Raw genomic sequence first — 23,653 nt, 5'->3', positions numbered from 1 at the left:
GCAGTGAGTAGGTTTGCCATGCCACTCTGTGGAGTAGGGGTGCCAAGTTAAATGGGGCACCAAATTTGAGGGGAAAAATCAAATTAAAAAAAAAGATAAAAATGAAAAAGATGAAAAAAAATACAAATAAAATAATGAAGATGTTATTATTTCAATTCCCGTGCATATATGGAGGGAATATGAATTATAATTCATTTATCTACATTTCTGAGAATTTATTAATATGTCATATCTTTTATTTACTGCAAAAATAAATAATATTTTAGCAAAAAAAAAATTAAATTTGCAATGTAGGGTCAAGATGACCCACTTAACAATTTGGATAAGCAATAACTCAGCCACAATGAAATTCATCCACCAGCAGCAAGAGCTGCAATGCTCGTGACACCTAACTCAAATATACATCAAGGTCGCATAGCCGGAAATTCATGTAGAGCGGAGATATTGCGAGTTGATACATGTCAAATGGTCATTTTAACACATGTTGCAAGTAGATGGTTAAGAATCAAGTGAATACGGTGGAAAATTGTGTTTCCTGGTGCCAAAGAATAAAGAATAATGTCTTTCAGCATTATAAATCCAAAATGTGAGTATCTTTAAGTGTTATTAAACCTTAGCGTTATTACTGGGCTGTATAATTATGAATTTTTCTTTGTTATAACTGATTCACATGTAATAAATAAGGGTCCATAAAAGAAAAGTAACAGCGTTAATGCTTAATAGACTATGAAAGTGATGCTGTCACACTCCAAGTGGGTAACTGTGAGGAAGGGGATTATTTTCTAAACAATCGGTGTCGGGTTATAATGTCGAAAAAGGTCATTTTGTTTCCGTGTAAACTCTGTAACTAACTGTTTTAATAGGCAAGTGAGTGTATGTTACTAATCATTAAATCTTTAAGCAGTGAAAGGATGTGTTGGGATGGCTGCAATGTGGTTTAAATTGCCAACCATGTGGTGGTGTGTCAGCCATCCTTAACGCTATAATTCTTGCAGTTGGGAGCACAGTATGTAACAATATTCAAATTTCCCATGGCAGAAAGAGGAAAAAGAAAACCCTAAGGAGCTGAGTATCGTAAATGAAAGGCTGAGAAGGAAAAGGACCAAGATGAGGGTAGCTCATATCCACAAAAAAGCAGTTTGGAAACTCAAGATGATGGAAACTTGTTTCTAGATGAAGGGAACTCACAGCATCAGACATATGGAAATGGAGAAAATTTATTCACCTTCAGAGACACATGCAGAAATTGAAATAAATGAAGTAGAAGGAAGAAAGGATGAGGAAGTTACAAACAAGTTACAGTATCAGGACCCAACTTCATGGCCTAGATGTGATGACAGTGTGCGGCAAATTCTCATGGAACATGGACCTGAACAAGTTCATGAATTTCCCTTCCCTAAGGCGTCATGAATTTCCCTTCCCTAAGGATGGAAATAAAAGAAAATTCTCTGCTCAGCATTACAAGAGGAAACTCATTAATGGGGAAGAAATTCATGAAAACTGGTTATAATATTCATTGTCAAAGGACTCTGTGTTTCGCTTTTGCTGCAAGTTGTTTAAAAATCAAGCAATTGGTACACTTCGAAAATGGTTCAAAGGACTGGAAAAACATATCTTCAATTCTCTCTTCATATGAAAGAAGTACAGAACATTTGGAATGTTTTCAAAATTGGAAAGAACTTGAATTATGATTGAAAAAAGGAAAAACTATTGATGAAGAAAATTTACATGTGATCAAGGAAAAAGAAGAATATTGGCAACAAATATTAGAGCATCTGATTGCTTTAGTGAGAGTTCTTGGTGGGCAAAATTTAGCATTCCATGGCCGCGGTAGAAATGAAAAATTATACACTCCAGGTACTAGAAACTTTTTAAAATTAGTTGAATGCCTAGCTTTGTTTGATCAAAATAACTGATCATAAAACACAGGTTCATTACTTTGGAAAAAATATGTAGAATGAACTGATTCAAATCCTAGCAAATGCCATTAAAAAGAAAATTGTAGAAGCTGCCCATTCTGCAAAATACTTTTCAATAATACTGGACTGTACACCAGATGTGAGTCATGTTGAACAAATGACAATCATTCGTTTTGTGGATACAGAAAAGTCTGTAGATGAAGATAATGTTGAAGTGCTCATAAAGGAACATTTTTGGGGTTTCATACCATTGAAGGAGATGACCGGAGCATTTATGACTGAACCTATTCTACAAGAGCTTGAAACAATGCCATTATCTGTTGAAAACTTACGTGGCCAAGGTTATGATAATGAGAGTAATATGAAGGGTAAAGAAAATAGTGTGCAAAGGAGAATGATGGAAATCAATCGTAGGGCCTTGTTCGTTCCTTGCAGTGTGCATTCTCTGAATTTGGTTGTCAATGATGCTGCTCGATACTGTTTGGAGGCAAGCAGTTTCTTTGACCTGGTGCGACGTATTTATGTGTTTTTCTCAGGCTCAACACGCTGTTGGGAAATTCTGACTCGCCATGTGAATTCTCTAACTGTGAAGCCACTTAGTCAGACAAGATGGGAGAGTCATATTGATGCTTTGAAGTCTCTTCCCTATGAATTTGGAAACATTTATGATGCCCTAATTGAAATTTCTGATGATACTACCTTTACTGGATCATCTGGCAATACGGCACGTTCAGATGCAGAAGCTATTGCAAATGGCCTTTCCAAGTTCAAATTTGTAACTTCACTCATTTTGTGGTATAATATCCTTTTCGAGATTAACCTCACTAGTAAGCAGCTTCAGGAAAAGAACTTGAACATACATTCTGCTATTCAAAAACTGCAGCAAACTAAAAATATTCTGGAGGAATTATGAAGTGATGAAGGGTTCAAAAGAACACTGATAGATTGTCTTGAGCTTGCTGAAGAAATAGACTTTCCAACTGAATTTGAACCAGAGAAGGTTTGCATTCGGCAAAAGAAACAGCAGTTTTTGTATGAAGGATGAGACACACCCATTCAGAACCCAAAACAAAGGTTCAAAGTGAATTTCTACTTTGCAGTCCTTGATACTGCTATTTATTCGGTTGACAAAATATTTCAACAGATGCAGCAGCTAGAGTCAGTATTTGGCTTTCTATACGATATCCACAGCTTGCAAAAGAAAACAGCAAAACAGATAAGAGAATTTTGTATAAAGCTGGAGTCGGCATTGACTCATGAAAATTCAAAAGACATTGATGCTACAGATTTGTGTAGTGAGCTTCAGGCTTTTTCAAGATGATTTAAGAAACATTCCACTCCTGAAGAAGTACTGAAGTTTGTTTGTGAAAATGAACTCTCAGACAGTTTTCCAAACATTTTTATAGCTCTACGCATTCTTTTAACGTTGCTAGTTTCTGACGCTAGTGGGGAATGTAGCTTCTTAAAGTTAAAATTGATAAAAACATATCTGTGTTCAACAATGGTGCAATAGAGACTTGTTGGACTTACCAAAATGTCAGTAGAGCATGAAATAGCTGGAAAACTAGATCTAGAAGAACTAGTGACTGAATTTTCAAAACTTAAAGCAAGAAAAGTCATGTTTTAAAAGCACAGAATGTTTTTTATTCAGAGTGTTTTGTAAATACAGGTTAAAGTTCATTGAAGAGTTTTCTTATTTCTTTTTATATTGGATGTGGTGGTAATGGCAGTTAAAGCAGGATAGCATAATGGATAATTTTGGATTTGTAATAATAAAAATTATAATTAACATTTTAATGCATTTTTATTTGAAATCGTACTGAAATATCACCTAGCTGTCGTTTACAAATCTATTCTGAAAATTTTCATGTCTTTATTTTATCTGATCTCGGAAACATTGGTTGGACAGATGGACAAACCGAATAATTAAGCCTCTGCTTAAAAAAAAAAAAAAAGCTTAAAAAACATTAAAAGGAAAAAGGGGGCAAAATGTTTCCCAGTTTACAAAAAAACTCAGCCTAGATCTGCCCTTGAGGTTTGGGGGTGTGGGCACTGAGTGCATGGTTCGGCTAGGGCGCCAGTTGCTGGCAGCTAGTCTAGGGCCGCCCCTGCTGTGGAGCAATCAGATGTCACAGAGGGAAACAGGTTGCTTGATTACCCCTAAAAATGAGGAAGTAATGCTAGAAAGAGGTTCCAAGCTGCTGAGTTTCCTCTCAGATACAAACAACAGATAGGGGAAGTCATGGCCTGTAGGGTCACCAGTTCTAGTGCAGTCCTCAAAGGTTCAATTAAGCTTCAGATTAGCATTCAAAGTGAATATGAATTCTGAACTATTTGAGGTTCTTACATCACTGCTTTTGGGGGAGAACTACAATCACTGGAACTGACAAGGCACTAGTTAGTTAACTGACCCCTAAAGCTAAACAAACAATAAATATATTTTGGCATAGTCCAAGATTTGAGTATGGTTTCCAACAGTTCAAAAAAATGCAGTGTTTACAGAAAATAATTATAGTGAGTGGGGTTAGTTTGATAAAATGTAGAAGGTCTCTTTACATTTTGGAGGTAACAAAGGAGGAATGACCTTTTGAATGTAAATAAAGTATTTTATCTAATTGGGGTAATCAAAACTTGTTTTAAAATAACACAAAACATGCAAAATTTCAATTCACTAGTTAATTTTGCATAATTTTCAAGACATCAACTTTCTTTGTTACAAAATGTCAAGTGCGAAAAATTCCCTCAAAAGCTTTGCATATCAGCTTTCAAAATTTACATCTAGATCGAGTATCAGAGGGGTAGCTGTGTTAGTCTGTATTCATAAAAACAATGAGGAGTCTGGTGGCACCTTAAAGACTAACAGATTTATTTGGGCATAAGCTTTCTTGGTTAAAAACCCACTTCTTCAGATACATCTAGATCAGAAGTCCAATTTTCCCATTTACTGAGAAAATCCCCTAATAGATAACACTGGCATTTTGGCTTGTGAAGAGAAGATTAGGAGTGATGGATCAGTATACATAAACTCACATATGTTTATAATATACACAGCTGCATACGCATAAAAACACACCAGGTCAGATGGACATAGAAGTTTGCAGGGATATATGCGGAAGTACCATGGTTCTTTAGTATATCTTGCACATGCTAGTTGGAGTCATAATGACCTGATTCTCATTTATACTAAGGCCAGTTTAGTGCTTAAAGGAAATTATACTCAAGTTTACGTACTTTGGTCACATTAGATGTAGAGACAGATATAATATTAGAAAGTTGTTATGGAAACAATGGCAGGGGGTCATTGTAGTGGGGATGACCAGCAAGAAGATGGATAGCTGGTGTGCTACATACCACTGGGAAATCAGCTGCTGCATGCTTCAAGCTAGCAATGGATTGCTTCTAAAAATTCTGCTGTGATATTTACATGAAAAAAATGGATTTAACTTACTTAAGGATCTTAATCTGAATAAGAATGAAGCCCATATGACTTCAAATTTAGGGCATCCAGAGCCGAAGAAGAGATTTGGAAGTATAATTGTTGTTGGTATTTTTGCCATGATTAACCAAGAGCTAATCTGTGTAGCAGATTAACTGGATTTTTTCCCATCAGAAGACTAAAGTGTACTTAAAGCAGAACTGATTCTCCTGATTTATATACTTGACCAACGAAGAAGCAAAATTTAAAAACATATACTCCCTCCTATATGAAATAGCCAAACTACATGTAAATGCACACGGCAAATCAGCCAAACTACATGCAGATCTATTAGCAGGGAAACTTTTAAAAGGTCAAGAGTTTGGATGCTTATAATAAAAATAAATAACTTTCAGGATCTAAATTAGTAAAGACAATAAAAGAAGCATAAACTGCAGCATGCACTATGTAAGAAGAAAATTAGAAGGGCTAAGATGGATTTCAAAGAGTAAATAGCTAAAGGTATGAAAACAAATAAGAAATTCTTTAAGTACCGTATATCAGAAACAAGAAGCCTGCAAAAGAATTGTCAAGTCTGCGATCAACAGGAGTTAAAGGGAGAAATTAAGGAAGATAAGGACACAGCTGAGAAGCTAAATGATTTTTTAGTATCAGTCTTGATACAGAAGATGTTGTGGAGATTTCTACCCCTGAATTGCTCTTTTCTGGAGCAAAGATGAAGAGCTTTCAGAGATTAAGATGTCAAAAAAAAGTGCTGGAGCAAACTGTTTCATTAAAAGCAACTATTTTGTCAGAGGATCAGAGAGTGGCAAAAGTTGCACCTCTATTTATGAAAAGACTCTAAAGGTGATTCAAGAATTACCAGACCAGTAAGCTTTACCTATATACTCGGTAAGCAGGTCGAAATAATTTAAAATAAAATCACAATACATATGGTACATCAGTGTAGCTTCTAAAAAGAAAAATCATGCATCTCTATCTACTAGACTTCATTGAACACATCAGTAAAGTGGATGATAAAGGAGAATCACTTGACAAAAGTTGAGACCTCTATATTGTCTTTGACAAGGATTCCCACAAGAGGATACTAAAGAAACTAAGTAGCCAAGAGGTGAGCGATGTAGGCCACTGGCAAAACTCCCAAATGGGGCAAAATTTCATCCATGTATTGTTACAGATTACTTTGGCTAAAAGACAGAAAACAAATACTAAGAATAAATACTCAATTTTCATCCGGGCAAAAAGTTCAACTCTGACGTGCCACATGTTCTGTAGTAAGACTGGCATTATTTATTTATTAATGATCTGGAAAACGGGATGAACACTGATATAGTAAAATATGCAGGTGACATAAAATTATTCAAGTTAATCAAGTCCAGAGAGGGTTATATGGAACATCATAAGGAAATAAACAAGCTAGGTGGATGAGCAACTTCATGGCAGATGAAATTCAATGCTGATATATGCAAATTAATGCACTTTGGAGAGAAATTTTTTATCTATTATAGACCATACTGGGTTCCAAATTAATTATATCAACTTAGGAGAAGGCCATGGACACCATTGTTGACAGCTCAGTGAAGACCTCTGCCCAATGTGCACCTGAGGTCAATTTTTTTTTTTTTTTAGGATGCATGAGGAATGGGATGGAGAATAATACAGAAAACATTATAATGCCTTTATAAAAAAACAATAACAACAATGGTTCACCATCATCTGGTGCAGTATTGGTCACTCCATCCCAAAAGGATTTTGCAAAATTAGAGGAAGTTCAGGGATGAGTGACAAGAAGGATTAAGTGTATGGAAAGGAGTTTGAAAATATAAAATATAATACAAAGGTCATGTAGCAGTACCTGTATGTATTTGCTTTTAGTGTGGGCCAACAGGTGTTTAAAAAACTAATGTTTACATTGTGTTGGAGTTCAGTTTAATTGGTAATAAGCAAATATGTAAGGCACACAACTGCAGAGCTGCCCCTGGTAAGCTTGGTTTTACATACTGGAATTTTTAAAAGTCCTCATTAGTGTTTCCTCAAGTGAAGTTTTTTATTAGCTTGTTTAAGGCAGACTGCTGTTGCATGAAGCTACGGTAGCAATTTATAGCACATAGCATCTTGTTGTGGCTTCTTCATTGGCTACTGTGGTGAACATGGGGTTTAACAAATAAGAATTCCAAGGGATTTTCACAGGTTTAGTACAGTGGTGACACACGTTATCATCTTGGTCAACACAACCTGGAATATGATTTTACACTGCCATGTCACATCAGCCCACAATAACTAGAAGTCGTTTTTTACCTAAGAAATAATAGTAACCAGAAATGACAACTTGAGTTGGCTCTCTGTGATGCAATGGTGTTATTTTCTGATAACACGGAGTACAGCTTGTGTCATCTTTGTAAATCACTTTTTTCAGTGTAAATTCTGTATGTTTTTAAGGGTAAAAGACAAATCCAGACTTTTCTGCTTTTAAAATGTTTGGTTACAAATGTAGCAAGAAATGCTGCCCCTTGCATTAAACTGACATTAAAAATATGATATTAATTCTCAATCTGAGACTCTCTACATGTCTTCAGTGTACAATGATTAATTAGGCTGTTTTGTGATGGTAAAATTATCTACCACTTGGATCTATTTTCTGGCATAGGTCTGCATTAAAAGAAAGGATGTTTCCTGGCTCTCTTCAGCTTTTATTTTTCTAGCTGGTCTGTATTAGTCTATATTAGAATCTGAAATGCTACCTCTGTTAAACTAACAATGCATGTCTTTCACCTTTTTTTCTGAAAATCAAGTAATTGTTTGACTTTCAAATAAAAAGATGAATTTAGATTTTCTACTGTACTGCAATTTTTTCTCCTTTATGGTTTGTCTAGCGGAATGATAATGCTATGCTCTTGTATAGATAGGATGCTAGAAATTATCGCATAAGACTTGCCTACATTTTAGTCTTTTTGCAAGAAATATACAGCAGTGGATGTATACAACACAATTTAAAAGGCATTTCATGAGGTTTCATTTTCAAATTCTTCTGTAAATTCTCAAGCTATAGTAGTTTAATGCAGATGCCTAGATGTCCATAAAAATCTGGAGAGAATGGTGTATGTTATAATGTTATTATAAAACTGTCCATGATATTAACACTCACTGTATATTAAATACACAAAACTGTTACAATGACTTGAAGGTTGAAATGAACCCACAAAAACTAATAAATTCTTCAGGACACTAGACAAAAGGTTGCTCTTTACAAAAAAGAAGAAAATACAGTAGTACAAGCAGTGAAAAATTTAAAAAAATAATTCTGTATAGATACATAGAGGAACTCCATGTGTCTAAATATTTACCCAGTAGCAAATTATGAATGAATAAAATCCTGAAAATCCCATGTAAAAATGGTATAAGTAAAGACACTGCTGTAATTCTGCTCTCAGTTACACTCTTGTAAATCCACGGATTTTAGACTGCAGAATTTAGTTAGTGTAAACTTGACTCCCTAAATTATATAAATTGGAAGAGATATCCTACAATAAAGTAAAAATAAACTGCCCTGAGTGTAGTGGTGGCTCAAATCAAATAGAGGGGCTAACTAACAAGACTGACCGCATACTTGTAGGATGATGTCAAAGGCCAAACATATTATTATATATATCTCTATCATGTTTTATACAACATAAAGAAACAAAAAATGGCAGAAGGCCATTCTCACCCACCCCTTCACTTAACCTTTGGATGAGTACAAATCAAGAGTAATGTTATACCAATAGAATTAAAACCAGGATCTTATTAAGAGGGATAAGGCAAAGATGCCACATTTATTGTAAATATAATGATAAAGCAAAAGATAAAAGTAAACAACGTTGTTTTGACTACTTATTCCTATCACTACTTATTCCTTATACACAAACACACACACACACACATATATATACATATGTTCATTCATTCAAGTTCTGTATAGGTGTTATAGTTACCAGCCTAGAAGTTGCTCATGCCAACTTACTGGCCAGGTATCTTGGTCATGAGGATGGAGCCGAGTCTGTGTCAGATGCACCTGATGCTCCTGGAGGTTGGCAGCAGAACCAGAGACTCAAAGTCCTCAGTCTTGAGAGTCCATTCTTATAGGATTTAATTCCTATGTTAGTCTATGGGAGCTGTTTCATTCTGCTGTTGCTGACTCAATCAGCAGATGGCACATTCCTGGACACATTCCTGGGCACATTCCTGGTGGCTCCAAACTGTCCAAAGTTTGTGTTTCTCATCCTTCCAGGTGATGGGGTGGATCCCAGTTTACCCTCCAGGGGTTGTCTGGTCATCCACTTGACACATTCTTCGGCCAATGGATACTCCCTTTCTACGCTGGCACCTCCCTAACCATTCATGTATATCAAGCATTCATCAGCATACATTCCATATCTTAACCATATTTTAATTTACTGTCTCCACCACTTTTGGGGTGTGTGCTAATTTATTTGAGACTCCCGGCCCTTTAATCACAGAGGGTAGGGGTCTGTCCTAGGAGCCGCTGAATGAAGTGAAAGTCACTTAACAGCTTATAGTGTTTGTTTACATTGTATCAATTACTTCAAGAACAAAGTCAATTAACTTGTTTGTAAGTTTTACATAGTAATAAAGTATCTTTCACAGGATAGATATAATCAATGGTTTCTACAGATAGTAGCTTACAAGTTTTAACAGAAGACCCAAGAGATATTTGTACTTGGTGAAACTGTTGGATTTTAAAGTGTGGGGGACAAATTATGAGGGGGTCACTGTCAAACGGTGAGTCCGAAACTAGGAATGAAATGTTTGAAAATGTTGACTAGCCTGTCTTTGATAATGTTGGTCTCCAATGTCTTGATGGAGTTACTGCAGGTTTACACTGCTACAACAGACAGCAGAATGTAATCAAGAGACTGCAAAGGCAACTATCACGAGGATAGCACTGAAATCTAATGTCATGCTTTAGATGTGATGGTGGGGCAATGGTGTTGCATTTGATTTCCATAGGGCCAAATATGATTTTCTACCACTTTGCCATCCTGCCATTGCCATCTTCTCCCTGCAGAGGCAGATGTCCACTGTGTTGTGGCTTTGTTTGGATTCCCAATCTTCAGTTTTTGACCTTGTTCCCTGGTGACCTGCTAGGCTAGGGTGAATAATTGACCCTTCAGTGTTATATTTTGCCCTTAGCCATTTCCATGTTACCTCCATACTGTATCAGGCACATGTTTTATATAAAACAAAACAGTTTTCTGGTAATGGTACACAACTCGGAGCCAGGAAATCTGAGTTATAGGGTATGTCTACACAGCTGACAGAGCTTTAACGTGGCTGTGTAGTCGCAGCTCCAGCACTGAGACAGAGCTCTCCCAGCGCTGTAATAAAACCACCTCCACAGGGGAATAGCTACCAGCACTGGGAGCGTGGCTCCCAGCACTATAGCACTATCTACACTGCCACTTTACAGCACTGAAACTTGCATTACTCAGGGGGGTGTAGTCTCACTTTTGCAGCTGATTAGCTGTGTGAATTTGGGCAAGTCACTTAACCTCTTTCTACCTGTTTCCCCATTTGTATATTGGGAATTATAATTATATTTCACAAAGATGTTATAAGGCTTAATTAATTAGTAATGTTTGTAAAGTGCTCTGAATACTTAAGTGGGAAGGTGCTCTATAAGTGCAAAGTATCTGTTATTATTATTAGCCTCATCGTCACAGAGGGCCTGTGCTAGTAGGTGACCTCATTGACCATAGTTAGGAATACAATAACTGAGATATCCACAGACTTTGCCAGTCCTCACTGTTTTAGTGAAGATTTTGCTATTAGGCTGGGTTGGTAGGCTGCATTGCTCTTTTCTGTGCATGTGAACCAAGCTTATTTTAGGCAGGGGCAGAGATACTCAAATTTACATCTCTGATTTAGATGCCCTTTCCCCCACTTATATGACTGCAGGATGTAAATAAGTCTATTTTGCATGGTGAATTTCCCTTGTCTGTACTGGCATACCACTTTTTGGTCTTAAGAGGCCTGATTCTCCTCTCACTTACACTGGTGTATCTCCATTAACTAGTTTATTCCTGTGAGAGTTTAGAGGAAAATCAGGCCCATGCTTCCTACTTCTCACACACACATGAGCAATGAGGCTAATTCTACTCCATTTATTGTACCATAAAATGCCTTACCATCTTTGCTATTACATCTTGCTCTGTTCTGTCTAGCAGTGCCAATGTTACATTGCCTAGCTTCCTAAAATACCGTCTAAACTAGCCCTAGCTTTAGCCCATAGGACCTATTGTCTATGGAAACATCAGTGGAGCACAAGTGCTGCTGTGCTTAAGCACAACTGGATTGAATTAAAGGCGGCTGCCATTTTATGTAGTCCCAAGGTCATTAATAGTAAAATATGAAAATCGGAGCTCTTTACTGCTGGTCAAAAACCTTAATATGGTACATGACCTTACACGGGATTCAGACCATAAAATGAGAAAAGTTTAATAAATCTCCCTGTAATAAGTATTCTACATTATGACAAGTAAAACTCAGATCAAGCTTATCCTTTGAAGTTTTAATGGACACTTCAATATGATAGCAACTCACCTATGATTGAAATAAGTTTGCAAAGCCTGGAGCAGCTCCAGTCATCTTGAACTAGAGCCTTGGACGACAATGAATTCAGGCAATTGCAGGCTTCAAAGGGCTCATTCAAATATTCTAGCTTTCCTCTTACCCTGTATTGCAGGCAAACTTTTAAATATATTTCTTCATATCAAAGAGTATTTTTAACATGAGCTATTCATAATAGTGTCATCCTGTAATAAACTTGCACAGCTTTCAAGTGTGAAAAGGATTAATCAGATATGCCCCTTTGCTCCACCCTCTGTGCAATGGAGAGGAGAGAAAATCTCATGGAAAAAGCAGCTATGTAGAATGTTTCACCAAATCATGAGTGGTTTCAAGTCCCACTGCAAAAACCCTGTGCAGCCCAATTGGCCACACTGGGGAAGGAGGCAGAGTGAACAGGGAACATGGCAGGAAGGAGCAAGGGAAGAATTGCTCTAAACAACATGTTCTCTGTACAAGTCCCAAGTTTGTTTAAAAATACCATAGTAGCTGATACTGTTTCTTTTAGAGCTGGGTAGGAAATAGATTCCTGTCCCACAAATTTTTTTGAGATTTCACAAAATTTCCCTGTTCCACAGCAGAACAAAACCAAAGACCTTTTGAACTTTTTTCACAAGAAGAGGCCCAATCCAGAATAGCTACTAGCCTGGTGGTTAGGGCACTACCTTGGACCAAGGGAGACCCTGCATCTCCCACATCCCATGTGAGTGCCCTAGGCTATACAGCCAGTCTCTCTCTCTCTGAATATTTAATGGAACAGTTCCAACTGGAGAAATTCAGAACAGGCACTTGAACCTGTGTCTCCCAAATCCCAGATGAGAGCCCTAAGCACCAAGCTACTGCACAGACTCAGACACACATGCACATGCGTGCACACACACACTTTGGAAGTGAGGCTGCGAGTGAGTGTGCTTTGCTGTTCTCTGCATTTCCTTCTGTTGGGAAAATGGGGTTTTCTTTCTTGTGTGTTTAGATTCGTGGTTGTTGTGGGTTAAATTTCAGGATGTCTTTGCAGGCTTTTGTCTGCTCTCTGGACAGTCCAGGGGGCAGAGACCACAGTTTGTTGTGGATTCTGAGGGTTTAACCCATGGCCATGGGCTGTGGATTTTGCCTCCACACTCTGCCTCTGTGGGGAAGGTGACTGGTTTAAAAATGTGAGGTTTGCCTCCCTCCCATATGAGCAAAGATGTTATTGCATTGTTGCCACATTTAGCTTTGTTGAGCAGGTAGTTGTGGAGGGGATTGTTGTGTGGGGTGCTTTTGTCACTGTAGTGGCCTCTCTGCATCTGCTATTAAAGTCACTATCTTTAATGTTCCTCCTTTTTTAAGATGTGAGCAACTGGCTAGAGACCTGATGAGTTATGGTGAGATCACTAGCTCCATTAGGAGGATTCCTTTGGGTTGTAATGGACCAGAAGTTTGGCATGCCTTGCCCTTTCGTAGGCAGGTTTATATAATATTAAACAATGTTTTCAAAGTGTAAAAAGTTTCCCTGAAATACAGGATTGGGGAGTGTGACGACATTGTGCTTGTTGCCAGGGAGGACATGGCCTGTTTTTATTGCAGGAATCGGACACATTTGGTCAATCAGTTCCCTAAGAGGAGGTAGGCTGCCCCTGGGAATGGTGACCCTGTGCCTGGGAATATGGGGGTTTCTGAGAGTAAAGCCCAGGGTGAGGTGGCTGTGACAGAGACTGGGTCCCAATAGGCGTAGATGACTCATGACTTGTGATACTGCGGGGGGAGGCACAATGTAAAGCGGAGGACACGTGACCACCCCATGTGTCTCGTCTGGGAGGAACTTCCAGTCCACCTTCCTGGACCAGGGTAGCCAATCCTGCCAGCTCCTGGGGGGCTGGGGCCAGCGGAGGCTCTAGGCACCAGCAAAGGAAGCACGTACTTGAGGCAGCCCATTTGCAGGGGCGGCAGGGATCCAGCACGGGAGCTGAGAACCAACAGTGGCCCCTGGGAGCTGTAGTTCGTTGGTTAGCTCCCTGCCTATAGAGCCAGCCCTGGAGCAGGGAAAGAACTACATTTCCCAGCAATCCCTTCGCCACTACCAACAGGAAAGAGGGGGAGGGAGTGAGGAAGCTGAGACCTCATGCTGCAGCCTGCTGTGAATGGAGAGCTGCGCTGTGAGTAGGGATTCCATATTTTAACATTCAAAAAATAGGACACTCCACGGGGAGGGAGGGTAGCCCCACCCTGCCCCCATCCACTCCCTCCGACTGCCCCCCACAGAAACCCCAACCCATCCAACCCCCTGCTCCCTGTCCCCTGATCGCCCCCTCCCGGGACCCCTGCCCCAACTGCCCCGCAGGACTCCACCCCCTATCTAAGCCCCACTGGTCCTTGTACCCAACTTCCCCCTTCCTGAGACCCCCCCAACTTCCCCTCTAAGACTCCACCCCCTACCTGTCTCCTGACAACCCCCTGGGACTCCCATGACTATCCAACTGCTGCCTGTCCCCTAATTGCCCCCCCAAACCCCTGACCCATCTAACCCCCCCCTTCTCCCTGCCCCTGACTGCCACCTCCAACCTCCGCCCCATCCAACCCCCACTGATCCCTGTCCCTTTACTGCTCCCCCCGGAACCCCCTACCCCTTCTCCAACCCCCCAACCCCCTTACTGTGCCACTCCGACCACCGTGTCTTGCTTCGTGCAGCGGCAGACACGCTGCTGCATACATGCTGCCGTGCTCCCCTGCAGAGCCACAGGCTCCCCCTCCCGCCCAGCACCTGCCTTTCAGATTTGAACACCTCAAAATTCAGGAGTGCTCAAGCTCAGTTTGGGCGGCTGTTACTTCATTTCTCCCAAATCAAATATACTGATCCACTGTAACTTGCTGTAGAAAAAGTAGGATAAAATTGAGCAAGAAATGCTTCTCAGTGGCTATTAGGACTGGAATTGCTATTTTCAACAGCCATTGCCTTTTGTTTGTTTGTTTAAAAGGAAGACAGTGATATTGCACTGGGACAATCCCCATAGAAAGAAAGAGTGGAACAAAAGAATAATAAAGGCACCTCAACTTTTCCTCATTTATGTAGGACAGTCTTATAATATGCATCAAGATATCCTCCAATCACACAAGCTGAAAATTGATCCACTTTACTGCAGTTCTGTAACCATGTGGGAACCAATCCTGTCTGTGTTCTGTGCACATCTAAAATTCCTGCTGAATGACCTGCCGTGGGAACGAGTTACCAGATCCCTACAGAATAGAACCCTAAAACTAGGGTGGGGAGCCATACCCATTGGGGGTATGGCTCTCTGACCTAGGGTTAGGGTTCCTATGGATAGGCCACTTGGAGTTTGGGTTAGGGTTCCTATGGATATGGCTTCCCATACTAGGATTAGGGTTCCTGTGAGTAGAGGTCCCCACTATAGTGTTAGGGTTCCTACGGTTTGGGCTCTCCAGGCTAGTGTTAGGGTTTCTCTGGCTAGGGCTCCCCTCCCTAGTGTTAGGGTTCTTGTGTTTCGGACTCTCTGACTTAGGGTTAGGGTTCCCATGGCTAGGGCTCACTGCCCTAGTTTTAGTATTCCTATGGGTATGGCTCCCTGACCTAGCATTAGGGTTCCTGTAAGTAGGAGTTATGATTAGGGTTGCTAAGCCTAAGGCACCCCACCCTGTTATGCTTATAAGAAGCACACGGGATCTGTTTCAGGGGAAAAGGCAATACACCGCATTTATTAAAGATACAACAATTAGCATATGTATTTGATCACCCCCCCCACACACACACATACACATGCACCCCTCCCCCCCCCCCGCCAGGTGATCCAGAGTCTGGATCAATCTAGTGGCCAGCTAAGTTGGTCACGGGTAGGTAGGAGCCAGGTTCTGTTGGTCACAACATGATGCCCCAGGGAAGTCTTGGCAGGACAAACCCAAAGTTTCATGGCAAGACACCCTGTTTATACAGTGATTTTCCTTCATTGGGACCAATGAGTTTTGCACCATCATGCTGTAATCCAAGGATCTCAAACACGCGGCCTGTGGGCTGGGTATTTTCTGCGGCCTGCAAGCTCCTTGTGGCCCCCCATCCTCCCCAAAGTTTACCTAGAGCGTCTCTGGCCCGACGCGCACCGGGGGAAGGGCAGGCTCCCTGCCTGCCCGCCCTGCCCCCGCGCCACCCCGGGAAGTGTCTAGAACTTGGGGAAGGGGGCACACAGAGGTCTGTGTGTTGCTCTTGCTTCAGGCAGCACCCCCTGCAGCTGCCATTGGCCGCAGTTCCCCGTTCCCGGCCAATGGGGCTGCTGGGGCGGTGCCTGAAGCAACAGCAACACACAGACCCTTGTGCCCCACCTCCCCCAGGTTCCGGACGCTTCCGGAGCGGCGCGGTGCAGTGCAGCAGGGAGCCTGACCTGCCCCCGCTGCGTGCTGGACCAGAGCCCGCCCCCTGAAGCCCTTTTACACCCTAATCCCCTGCCCTGAACCCCCTGCCACACCCTGCACCCTGCACCCCTCCTGCACCCGACCCCCTGCCCTGAGTCTCTGCCACACCCCACACCCCTCCTGCACCCCGACCCCCTGCCCTAAGCCCCCTGCCGCACCCTGCACACTCACCCCCTGCTGAACTGAAGATGGCAAACCCAATTGCCTGGGCATTGAAACCTAGCAACAAAAGACTTGAACTCTGCATTTCGGGACTGTCCCGCCCAATTTGGGACGGGTCGTCACCCTGGTTAATTAGTCAATGCTCTGAATGTCACTGCAAATGCTTGGTGAGGTGCCTTAATCCCTGAAGTGTACACAAGTCTCCATCAGGAGTCTATCTCAGCTGCATTCGCTGAACACTGCTCCTGGTGTGAAGCAGGAGTGCTGAAGGCCCAGAGGTCCAGTCAGAGGAGGCAGTGAAGCCGTGTGTCTTACCCTGCAGGAAGAGTGAGACCTCTAGGGGGTTTGGCACATCAAAGGGCTTCCTGAGAGACTGTTCCAAAGCCCGAGTATAGCACCAATCGTATGGATCCATGGCAGTAGGTGAGGTGACATCAGGGCAGATCTGTGCAGTGACTCCTGCTTGCTGCAACAGGAGGCGATCTGAGGGGTCCGTTCATGTATTCCCAGCCCTGGGCTCTCTGCCGACCCCTTTGGCTCCTCTTCCTCCCAAGGAACCACCTTAGGATGGGTTTCTGCCATTGCCCCTCCTCCCCATTGCATCCCTCCATCCTGGCACCAGGATCTCAGTTGGGATTCTCCATTCCCTCATCCCCTCCCTGAATTTCCATCATGGAGCTGGATGTCTGGGCTTGCTCTGGGTCTGTCTTCTCCGTGGCGTGCTGCTTTGGGAAGACTGGTTGCTCTAGAGTTTTGGTGCCCGACCTCAACCTCATGCACAGGGCTGCCCTACTCTAGCCTGGCTATTTTGTTGCCACAAAGCTAGAAAAAAAAATGCATGTTGGACTCCCTGGCTTTGCAGGCTGAACCCTTTTTGTGCCTGTTCCCCCTCAGGCAGAAAAAAAAAAGAAAAGAAACTTCCCTGGCTTTGCAGGCTGCCAAAAGAAAAAATGTGTCCTTTTAAAATCCTGAGGTCTGTGCTTCTGGTTCAAAATGATCCCACCGCTCTGCCACCATGTCATGGCTGATTCCCCACTCTGTCACTTCAAGTGCAGAAGATGGGGGCCCGCGAGGATTCTAAAAATTAATACTGGCCACTCCAGGCTTGTATTAAACTCCCAAGGTTACAGCTTCTCTCTGAACTTGGATAGGTAGATGCTGCCACCACCCAAATGCAAAAAAAAAAAACACTTCTGAGAGCCCAGAAAGGCACATTTGGGAATTCCTTCCTGTGGGGTACCCTCAGGCCCTTTCACCTGCCCTCCTCAGGGAAGAGCTGAGGAAAAAAAAACAAAGGAAATCAGCTGTTGCCACCAGCTAATTAAACAACATACGCACAAACCTCTTAGGGACACAAACATCCAATCCTGGTCTTAAAAAAAGATAAATTTTATTAAAAACAAAAAGAAAGAAAAATACATCTGGAACTTATGCTTTTTGCTAGGTTTTAAATAAACAATTACAAGGATTAAGCATCAAGATAGCTTCTTGAGGTCCAGCTTAAGGGTTACAAGCAAAACAAAAGCACCTGGGGTTAGCACAGAGGAGTCACAAGCCATAAAGAAACAAAAGAGATAAACGTAATAGCGTCTTCCTAGACATTTCCTGATCTACTTACATATCTGGGGTTTCAAAAGAGTAGTTTCTAGGTATGATCTGATGATTTTCATACCTGGCACAAGCTTTTACAGCCTATATCCAGCCCTGTCCCTGCTTTCCGGGAGAACAAACACAGACAGACAAAGGGAAAGATTTTTCCCAATTTTAAAAAGTTCTAGCCTTCCCATGGGCTCTTTTCGTCAGGTGCTCACTCTCTTCCTTTAACCTAGGGACTTTTTAACCCTTTACAGATAAAGCAAGTAGAGAACAGCTACAAACAGGGATTTTATAGCTAAGTGGCTGGCTGGGTGTCCATAAAAGGGAGATACCCCCGCCTTCATTTATCACACGTGCCTAGGGGGCAATGCAGTCGTAAATACTGATACGTTCACTTGAAAAGCAGACCTGGCCGTTCTGAAGTTGGGAGACCTTCCTCAGCCACCAGCCTCTGCCCTTCCCTGAATATGACCGTGAACATGACACTCTTCAACTGAGGGTTTACAATAAAATTGTATGTAAAGCACGGAGGGAAATGTCTCTCCAGATACTCTGGATTAGATAAAACATTAAAAGAAGGCAATAAATCAAAGCTCCAAAACAGCCCCACTAGCCGCCCAGGAATAACCCTCAACCCTCCCCTGTAACTCTATCAAATAAAGAAGGACCTGTTAGGCTCTGGTGAAGGGGCTGGTCCCCTCTCTTGTATCGGGGAACCAGTCAGGGCCTTTCTGATTAGAAGCCAGGGCAGAGAGCTCTGGAGGACAGCGGATATTGGTTGGGTTAGAGCACATGCAGTGGGAGTATGCCAGCTGCTGCACCACTTCATAGGGCTGCCTGCCCTGCAGGGGCAGCTCCAGGCACCAGCGCAGCAAGCGCAGGCAGTCTTCAGTGGCAATTCAGCGGCAGGTACGTCGAAGGCACGGGACCGTCAGATGGCCCGCAGAAATGCCGCCGAATCCACGTGACCAGGTCTGAGTGGGGTATAATGAGTTCTATACATGTACTGGAAATACGTCCCCTGAAATATGTTGAGGGGTCAGACTTGATAAACCAGTTTGGCTTAGAGATAGAGAAGTGCAGGGGTAGGATCTGGTCAAGTGCCCAGGTCTCTCCCAGGTTTGTGGGTGAGAGCTAGGACAGGTCTCTGTTGGATAAAGGACAACACCCTGCTCCTTACAATCCTCTGTGTCCATGGGAGAGAAGGGATGAATCCCTCCTTGAGAATCTCAGCAGCTTCCTAGGAAGGAGCCAGTGCTCTTCTCAGAGGGCCTTCTCCTGGACCTCACAGGGGTCTGATGCTCTCACTCCACAAGCCTGCCTGGGGCGTTGGAGTTAGTGCTCAACAGAACCAGGAAGAGTCCTGTTGTCGAGCACCAGCGCCTTCCCTCTATCCCTGAAGGTGGAAGGGCCCCAACGCTGCCCTGCACTCACTGCTCTGACCACGGATGGCTCTCAGGTAGGAGGACACAATGGAAACGTGGATCATCCAGTCTCTCATTTCCAGGCCTCCCCAGGGCTAAGGTAAAATTCCTGCTCCCCCTGACCATTATGCTCACCTCCAAGATATGCTGGTGATTGTCTGTGCTGGGGGTTGCTGTCAGCAAGCTCTTCAGCATGGCATCCATGTCTCTGGGCAGGCCTTCTTCAGAGCCTGCCAGCGGAGGGAGACCATGGGTCAGGGTTATGGAACCTGGGGCTACACCTGCCAGGATGACAGCTGGCTCTGCAGTCCTTGCCCAGAGCAGCTCTCTGCAGAGGGCCTGGTGCACAGCAGGTAGGGAACAGCCAAGCTGCTAGGGATGGGAGTTGGGCTGCCTGGCAGAGTCCAGCATCTGCAATGAAGAGATTCCCCACAGAGGGGCAACATAATCTCCCGCAGAGGGGGAGTCTCCCCCTGACACTTAGGTTGATTATCTACCTGGAGGTGAATTTTGGTCTTTCCCATGCCTATGCTCTATACTCCCTTCAGGACAGTGCACAGGAACTCACCATGGACTGCTCCACCCTTGTGTTTGTCCCTACTTCAGTCTGCTTCATCTCTGTGCCAACCGTTTCCTCCTTCACCTCCCTGCAGCACTCGACAGGGTGTGTGTGTGGAGGGTGAGCATGGTCCCCTTAAAAGCCCAGTCACCACTTAACCAGGACAAGAAGAACTTGACTCCAGCCAAACTCATTCTCTGCTCTGCCTCTGCCTCCCCAAGAGGAACACTCCTAACCCACAGCCCCTGCAGCAGCAGATCCTACAGCCAGTTGGAGCCAGCCCGCCTCACCCCTCCTGGTGGTGGGAGGGAAACAGGAGAAAGGATAAAAGAAGGAAGAGATGAAGAGAAAGGAAGGAGGGATGGAGGAAAAGGTAAAACGAAAAGGACAAACCCTAATGTCCCCAGTGATTGTATGGCATAAAATCCCAGGTGGGGAATACAATTCTGCCACCTTCAACTAGTGCTTTCCATGCCTAGAATTCGGCTGGCACCAGATGGATCAGACTAAACAGGTTCCAAATCTCTCGGAGGCTCTTACCTTGTAAACAGGGACGTCTGTTTTCTAGTAAAATCAGTAAAAGGAAAGGAGAAAACTCTAAAGAGGCTCCTCCTCACACGCACGTACATGAACCCTAATACTCTCCCAGTCTTCAAAGAGAGACCTCGAGAAAGAGACTTGCTGAAGCAAAGCCACAGGGGTCTCTGAGGTTTCCCTGGTCCTGCACCCCTATTCTGCCTGGTTGATGTCAGCATCTCTCTGTGAGGTCGCCACCTCCCCACCACCTTTGACCAATAGGCTGAGGTCCTGCAAAAGGCCTTTGTGATGTCACTGCCACACACACCCCTCTCCTGAAGGGCTAATGTCCTGCTGCTGGCCAGGCACTTTGAAGGTTTGAGCTTGTCATAACTATAAAGGGAAGGGTAACAGCCCTCCTGTGTACAGTACTATAAAATCCCTCCTGGCCAGAGACTCCAAAATCCTTTTCCCTGTAAAGGGTTAAGAAGCTCAGGTAACCTGGCTGACACCTGACCCAAAGGACAAATAAGGGGACAAGAAACTTTCAAATCTTGGCGGGGGCAAGGCTTTTGTTTGTGCTCTTTGTTTGGGAGTTTGTTTGCTCTTGAGACTGAGAGGGACCAGACATCAATCCAGGTTCTCCCCATCTTTCTAAACAAGTCTCTCAGATTTCAAACTTGTAAATAAAAAGCCAGGCAAGGCGTCTTAGTTTTACTTTGTTTTCTCAACTTGTAAATGTACCTTTGACTAGATTGTTTATCTTTGTTTGCTATACTTTGAACCTGAGGCTAGAGGGAGGTCCTCTGAGCTCTTTAAGTTTGATTGCCCTGTAAAGTTATTTTCCATCCTGATTTTACAGAGATAATTTTTACCCTTTTCTTTAATTTAAAGCCTTCTTTTTAAAAACCTGATTGATATTTCCTTGTTTTTAGATCCAAGGGGGTTGAATCTTGATCCACCAGGAGTTGGTGGGAGAAAGGAGGGGGATGGTTAATTTCTCCTTGTTTTAAGATCCAAGGGGTTTGGATCTATATTCACCAGGGAATTGGTGAAGAGTCTCTCAAGGCTACCCAGGGAAGGGAATTAGCATCTTGGGAGTGGTGGCAGTGGCCAAATCTAAGCTGGTACTTAAGCTTAGAAGTTTTCATGCAGGCCCCTACATTTGTACCCTAAAGTTCAGAGTGGGGAAGCAGCCTTGACAGAGCTACTCTCTGTGGATCACCCCACTCACTGCATGTTCATTCTAGGAAGCAAGCCGGCTAGACAGTAAAACATCAGAGGCTGCTCCCAATGCTACACTCAGGTTTTCCAAAACTAGTAGACTTGATGGCCAGAAGAGACTTTTGGAGCATCTAATCTAACCCACTGCATGATCACGGGCTTCCTGGTATAGTACAATAGTTGCTTTTTGGGCACACACATTCCAGAAAGGCATCTAGTCTTCATTCAATGACATCAAGAGATGGAGAATCCACCAATTTCCCTTTTAGTGAGTGCCAGGGGGCTCCATTTCCCCTTCCACTAGCTCCCCATTTACAGTGAGCCAGAGCAGTACCTGCAGCAGGGAGCGGGAGTTGCTGATGGCCTCAGAGGCACAGCCCCTGCAGTGCCTCAGGCACTTGGCGCAAGTGCCGGACGATGCAGAGCTGGTGCATCGCTTTGGCCGTGACGTCCTCCTGCTGCATGGGAACGAGAACCTGTCAGAGACTCAAACGCCCCGAGGAATCAGGGGGAATTAAGAGCACCTGGAACCAGCAGCATTTCCACACAGCACCTGCCCACCACTGAGGGATGGATGCCCCATTAACCACGGCTGCCATCCTGTGGCTTCAGCATTAGTGTCTGGGATGATTTGGGGCAAGATCTCGACCTCCCCGCAAGCCACTTCACTGCTGCCAGAATCCCTCCTGCCCACCCCTGCTAGAAGCCCCTCCCTGCCCAACCTGGGTGGGGGTGGGAGGAGAGGGTTCTGAGAACTTGAGCTGTGGTATGGAGGTGGATCAGCTGTCAAGGGCACTGAGGCGGAGGTGGCAGGAGCTCACCCTTCAAGGAGGGGGTTTGGCACTGGAGGTTACTAGAAAGGACAAGAAGACTCAATTCTGGGGGTCAGGAGGTGAATCCATCCCTCAGTGGTGGGCAGGTGCTGTGTGGATATGCTGCTGGTTCCAGGTGCTCTTAATTCCCCCTGATTCCTCGGGGCGTTTGAATCGGTGATCATGCAGGGGGTTAGATTAGATGCTCTAAAGGTCTCTTCTGGCCATCAAGTCTACTAGTTTTCGAAGCACTGAGTGTAGCATTGGGAGCAGCCTGTTATGTTTTACTGTCTAGCCGGCTTGCTTCCTAGAATGAACACGCATTGAGTGGGGTGATCCACAGAGAGTAGCTCAAACCTTCAAAGTGTCTGGCCAGCAGCAGGACATTCGCACTTCAGGGGAGGGGTGTGTGTGGCAGTGACATCACAAAGGCCTTTTGCAGGACCTCAGCCTATTGGTCAAAGGTGGTGGGGAGGTGGTGACCTCACAGGGAGATGCTGACATCAGCCAGGCAGGATAGGGGTGCAGGGCCAGTGTAACCTCAGAGACCCCTGTGGCTTTGCTCCAGCAAGTCTCCTTTTCGAGGTCTCTCTTTGAGGACTGGGATAGTATTAGGGTTCACGTACGTGCGTGCGAGGAGGAGCCTCTTTTGAACTTTCTAGTTTTCTTTTACTGATTTTACTAGAAAACAGACGTCCCTGTTTAGAAGGTAAGAGTCTCCGAGAGGTTTGGAACCTATTTAGTCTGATCCACCTGGTGCCAGCCGAATTCTAGGCATGGAAAGCACTAGTTGAAGGTGGCAGAATTTTATTCCTCACCTGGGATTTTGTCCCATACAATCACTGGGAACATTAGGGTTTGTCCTTTCCGTTTTACTTTTTCCTCCATCCCTCCTTCCTTTCTCTTCATCTCTTCCTTCTTTTGTCCTTTCTCCTGTTTCCCTCCCACCACCAGGAGGGGTTAGGCGGGCTCGCTCCAACTGG

The sequence above is a fragment of the Malaclemys terrapin genome, chromosome 3, assembly GCF_027887155.1.
Source record: "Malaclemys terrapin pileata isolate rMalTer1 chromosome 3, rMalTer1.hap1, whole genome shotgun sequence".
NCBI lineage: Eukaryota > Metazoa > Chordata > Testudines > Emydidae > Malaclemys > Malaclemys terrapin.
The sequence above is the reverse complement of the archived record's forward strand: the minus strand, read 5'-3'. Positions refer to the sequence as shown.